Genomic DNA, 6,461 nt, shown 5'->3' with positions numbered 1-6,461 from the left:
GCCTTTCCTCCAATAATGAAGAGCTACAAAAGTTGGCGACTTATCGCTAAAAACGACGTTAACCTCAATGACATTGTTTTTCGGAAACTTTTTTTCTAATGCTCATACAAATTCACTGCAAATTTTATGACCGATTTAAAGTTTTAAATTAAAATCTGTGCATGCCAATTACATAATTTCTTTTTTTTTATACATGATTTCAAAGTAAATTTGGTACTAAATTTTAAAATTCAATTAGTTCTGGGTTTTTTAAATTTCTTTCCAGATTTTTTTTTGTAACAAAATTAAAATGGAAGAAAAACATGTTTTGACCTGAAATATTTTCAAGTATGTTTTTAAAATCAAAATAATTTCTCATGTAATATTCTAAATGTAAATGTCTACAACCATGAGAAGTAATAAATTTTGTTTTGAAATCAAGAATTGATTTAAAATTAGTGTTTTTAATTGAGACATTGAATTTTCCTTAAAACATAAAAGGACAAGACGAATTAAGATTTTTAGCCATCATTATTATATAAATGGAATTAATAGAATAAATAGAAACTAGAGTTTTATGAGAAGGATAAGAAACGACGCATGATAAATTATTCAATGATTTATTTAAATAAAGATCTTCTTTCAAATCACACTTTCATAACATTTATTTAAATAAGTAATACATAAATAAGGAATACAATTTTAGAAAAATAAATCTGTATGTTATTCATTGCTAGATAGAAATAGTTTTTACACACATTTTTGGTCCTTTAATAATAAAAACTAAGCAAATGGAGAAGAATTAGTAAATTTATACTTATACTAGATTTGTTTCGTGCTTCCGATAAATCTACCCGATCTATCCAGCGATGAAATAACTTAAATTTACAAGAAATACCTGCGTACACATATTTACAAAATCAACAATTTTATTTTCGTAGAACACATCTTGCACAACATTCTTTCTGTTGCCACTCACACTTTTCATATATACACAGGTTAATATCAAGTTATTAATATTTACACTTTAAATGAATGACGTCATCTTATGAGAGTGACGTAACACTCCCACCTTTTGATTATGTGTATTCCAATAATCAAAAGAACAAAAAATCTAATATAAATTTAAAATTATGTGTCCAAATATCTTGATGGTATCTTAACAGTTCGGCCACTTCTTGTGGTAACGATGTTTCGTAAGGTACTTGAGAAATTATTATGCTTGTCACCTTTATTTGAAGTTGCGCTTTCGTTTGGAGTTGAACCTTCATTTGGTGTCGAACGTATTTCCAGCGGATAAATCCGCTGCACTGGCCTCAAAAACTCGGTATGTGCTGTTTTAAGTCGAGCCACGCGTATCCTTTTATCTTTACCAGGATAGNTAAATGGCTTTAAATACGCCGGAAACAGTAACCCGGAAGTATAGGCGGTAATGAGCTTGCAGTGCATCCTATAGTGTAGGAACACCATCCATAGAAATCTCAGCTATTCGTCTCATACAGCAACGCCCCCTATAGTCCGTTGTGATTGTGAATAATTTAAGTGTGTAGAAATAGGCAGCTAAACACTGGCCACTGGGTGCCATTTGAATCTTGAACAAGAATTATAAAAAGAGTATTTGTAAAAAATATTTATTCAGTTTATTTGCATGAACATTATCTTATCTTCTAATGTCATTATTTTCATCGTACTAAAAGAGAGCCTAATTAAAAATTGTGTGAAGAAAAAAAAAGCAATTAAAATAAAGAAAAAATCTTCGTTATAAAGCAATAGTGAGTATTCATGTTGTGTATGATTCAGTTGGTACATTAAAAAATTGAACATACGAATTTTTTCGGTATTACTTTACAATAAGATATCTCTCTTGTTTTGTCAATTTTTTGTTTTCTCGAAGAAAATACGGAAAATGACTTAAAAGCGACATTTTCGGAAATGTTTTCTGATCATGATCCCGAGAAACTAAAAATAACTTCACTGAAAGGTGCCTATTGAAAGGGTCCAATAATTGGTAGTCTCCCCAGGGCAAGCAGCTATGTGATTTTTTTTTTTAATAAAAGTAAGAAAAGGAAAGATTTCAACTATACAATAAAAGTCCTTGCCTCCAGGGCTGGATTAAGACCTCTTGAGGCCCTAAGCACTGAAAATATTTTGGTGCCCTCCCCCCTCTAACAATAAAAAATATATCTAGTACTAAGTCACGTGTTAATTCAAAATATAAAATCAAACTTTTTTTGTAAAAAAAAAAATTTATTCAAATTAAATCAAAAAAAAATTTTTTAAACAATATAATCAATTGAAAACTTTTCAATTAATATTAAAAAAATAACTTATGTTTGTGTGTATGTGCAAAAAAGCAAACACATTGAATAACTTTTGATCGAAAGTTTGAACTTTTATTTACTAAGACTCAAAATACTTTAAATTAGAAAAACAGGCACGTACTTTTTCTAAAAAAAGCATACCTTTTTTTACAATTGATTCGAATTCTTGACTATCGAAATAAATGATCATATCTCGAAAATTTTTCAAACGAACTAAAAAAATTTAGCACACAATAATAAAATTCATTTACCTAAAAATAGTTCCTTGTCAAAAAAAATTTGTAAGAAGTATTAATCATTTTATATTATTTTATTTATTAAGAGAATAGTCAAAAGAACTTTAAATTGAAAATTTAACAAATGTCATTTTAAATGACGAAATACAAAATTTAATCTGTACTAAATCAATCAAATAAACCTGAATCTTTCAATTTTAAAAAAGTTATATATTTAACATTTAATTTCTCAAGAACTTTTCAACAGATTTTGTTCAAATTTTGTATTTTACTATTTAAATTAATATTCCTTAAAATTATGTAATAATTTGTATATTTTTGAATTCAAAATTGTTCCGACTATTAATAATAAATAATTTTAAAAAAAATATTTTTGGCAGGGAATTATTTTTAGGTTAACGAATTTTATTATTAAGTGCAAAAATTTTTCAATTCGTTTCAAAAGTGCTCGAGACATGGCGAAATGCATGAAAACTGCAATTAAATAAAGGAGCCCAAACTTTCAACCTAAAAAAACTTTTGGGATCTTAATTTCCATATTGTGAATACCATCCATATTTTGAGAGACAAATATCCAAATTCTACAACATATACATATGTAGGTAGAGGAATCACTTTTGCCCGATTTCATAACTTAAAAAAATATCTTCTGCACCAACTAATTAGCATATTTTAAGTTTGGCCCTCAAACCATTTAGATTGAGATCTAGTAAGTTAAAATCCGATCATTAAATCAAGAGTTATTCAGGCTTTTTACTTTTTTTATTTTACGCACTGTATATAATAACACATAACTTTTACAAAAAATAATGCTTTTCATTATTCCTTTTTCCTTATTAAACATAATATATTAATAATGATAGGAAGAGAAATGAAGGGAAAAAGTAGTGATGAGTAATTTTATAAATGCAACAATTATCTTAAATGATCCCATAAAGTCTGGATTAAAAATCAGAAATGAACTTATTTCATAATAACAACTCACTTTAGATTGCATCTGTGGAAAACAAAACTAATTATCTAATAGAATTATTATTATTTTGTTTAATATTTTGGACATTCTCGTAGTTAGTTGACCTGTCAAAGGTACAGAAGAGCTTAAGAGCAATAAATAACTATCAATTAAATCTTAATTTGTCTAGTAGAAAAATGACCTTTTAGAAAAAATGATAGAAATCACTTAAAACTACTGCATTAAACCTGTACTTAAAACTCTCATAAGTGATAGCAGTAACTTTGGTCTGAAAAAGCTGTTACAGTAAATAAAAACTCTGTCCTCAATAAGTAAATAAATGTATAAACAAAATACCTTAAATAACTATAAATTCAATAATCAGATTTTCATTTACAAATTCGGAACATTCGTGTTTTTATAATACTACAAAACAAAAACATAAGTATAGCAACAATGAATATAATATAAAAACTAAACTTAAATAATAATCAGTAGAAAATAACAAACCATCATTTTTAATTTATTCACTTTTTTTTTGTGTTACGATATTTTTTATTCCTGTATACATACGCGTACATAATACCACATTAGTTTTATGGAAAATAATTTTAGGTTTGGAAAAATATAATCCTTAGAAACATAAACAGAAGTATTGTATGTAATTTTATTAAACCAACATTTATCTTAAACCTACTAAAATCTATTTTGTCTACTAAAATTTTATGTACTAAATATTTTACATATTCTGTACAACATTTAAAGACAAATTCGTAAAATAAATCGAAGTAAAATTTGTGTATTGTTACCTAAAATTTTTATTTTAAATCGAATAACTATTTTAATTATAACGTCATAAAATGAAATTTATTTCGATAAGATCAATCATTAAAAAAATTTAATTACTTCTTAAAACTTATAATACGGCATCATCCCCTCTTAAAAAATACGTCACATTGTATTTTTAACAAAAACTTGAAATTTGTTTTTATTACTTTTGAGTATTATTGTGTAATAGAATGCTTAAAATGTAAAAAAAATTATATAATTTTTAATAATTGTAATTTTATTTTTACATTTAAGTTTAATTAGTTTTTTATTATTAAAATATAATAATTCTTTAGGAAAATTAAACTCTTCACTTATATTGATTAAGACACAATCAATATTGATCGATAAATAATAATTATTGATAAAATTATTTGAAGGGTTTAGCTACTACCTGAAGCAACATCAGCTTTACACTATTACAGCATGCTTTCAAAAGCAATAATTTAGAATAATATTTTAGTAGAATAAACTTTTTCTGCGCGTTCATGTAGGGTTCAGTGCACTCACGTTCTGTGCATTCACGTATACACGGGGGTGTGTAAATACAAGAAATTAGTTACTGATTGTAGCATAAATAATGTTATTGGTTAAAAATTATGTCAATCAAGAAACTTTTCTTTTCCTAGACCTCCCACTTTCTTCAATCTTATAAGTCACCATTTATTTGTATATCTACCCCCTCCCCCCCTCGAAAGGAAGACAATTTGAATTTTCTGAGATATGCACCCTTGTTTCTTTTGAAAAAAAAAGAAAAAAAAGAAGGGGGAATGAGTCCCCTATGGCAGCGGTTCTTAACCTATGGGTCGCGACCCAAAATTGGGTCGCGAAGCATATTTCTTGGGTCGCGGTGAGTCGAACCAAAAAAGTTAGTAATACACCAAATAATAAGTAATACCAATACCTCCTAGAAGTCATTGTGGCTTACTAATTAATTTTGTGGCCTAATTTTGACTTTTTTTCGGGTCGCGACATGAACATATTTCTCAAATTTGGGTCGCGGCTTAAAAAGGTTAAGAACCACTGCCCTATGGGATGCTTAAAGATATCTGAGATGAAAGGATGTTCTCTGTCTGTAGTAAATCAATTGGTTACACTTGTCTTGTCCTTAAAGTGTTTCTTCTCAGAAAATTTAGCTTTGTATTCTAACACATATGTTGGTGACAATCACGGTGGTCCTTTTCTGGAACCTTCGAATTCATGGAATCGAATGCTGGCAATATACAGCTTTTGTTGTTTTACGTCGGGATTGTTTGTTATAGCAGAATGACCAATTTTTATTTTAAGAAAAAGTTGAATGGATAATGGAAATACCTTAACTAATCATTTATTTATTTCAATCTGATTTACACCCGAGCTACAAGTAAAAATTAAGCACAACCACAACTATTAAATTTTTTTTAGTGACAGAAATAATATTATATTCAAAATATTTACATTTTCAAATTATCATCATAATAAAAGTTGATGAAATTACACACATATATTGTATATATATATATATAATCATTATCATTAGGGATTTTCCTTATTAGTTATTAAACATATTTTAAAATTCAATTAATAAAAATATATTTCTTAAATTTGCTTTTTATTTCTAATTTGAAATTTTCAGTACTTTTCTTATTTCTCAATTATAATTTTTAAAATTTCGTTATAAGATGCGCAAAATATAGTTTACTTGCAGTAAACAAAATTCAATGATTGAAAATTTGATTTCATTGCTACTTATTTCTTACATTTGCTTTCAAAATTAAATTAGTTTGAATGGGTACTCTTCTTAACGTATTTTTCACCGTCAACGAACATCCGGTTCACATTGAGAATTTACACATCTTTTGTGCTCAACTTTTATAACATTTGTATTTATACAAGACTCTAAGGAACCTGTAATTTTTTCCTTATTAAAAGACTAGCTGCTTGCAATCATATTACATAGTATATATTTTAAGTTTTAAAATCTAATTTCAACATTCGCTATATATAGATAAAAAAAATATAAGTAATGCGAAGTGTGTGGTCATATTTTCGCAAATTTAACCTCTCCTCCACAAAGAAATTTCGAAAAATGATACTTAAACACAGCTCCTTTTTCTTAATTTAGTGAATAAAGAAATTATTTGACGTAAAATTAATACCACATAA

General features: G+C 27.0%; 1 protein-coding gene across 5 annotated transcripts in view; it reads left to right on the top strand.

Annotated features, from left to right (window-relative positions):
* Positions 1-1,443: 1,443 nt before the first annotated feature.
* LOC107444194 (zinc finger protein 845) overlaps positions 1,444-6,461 on the top strand; it is a 19,556-nt gene continuing 14,538 nt past the window's right edge. For 3 of the 5 annotated variants that reach the window (XM_043056548.2, XM_043056549.2, XM_043056546.2), the window contains exon 1: positions 1,444-1,751. The gene's annotated coding sequence lies outside the window, so the exon portion shown is untranslated. The remainder of the gene's footprint in view (positions 1,752-6,461) is intronic. The other 2 variants (XM_043056547.2, XR_006227180.2) reach the window with 2 other exon arrangements.

This window comes from Parasteatoda tepidariorum, chromosome 10 (genome assembly GCF_043381705.1).
Source record: "Parasteatoda tepidariorum isolate YZ-2023 chromosome 10, CAS_Ptep_4.0, whole genome shotgun sequence".
NCBI lineage: Eukaryota > Metazoa > Arthropoda > Arachnida > Araneae > Theridiidae > Parasteatoda > Parasteatoda tepidariorum.
This window is presented reverse-complemented; position numbering and strand designations above follow the sequence as displayed.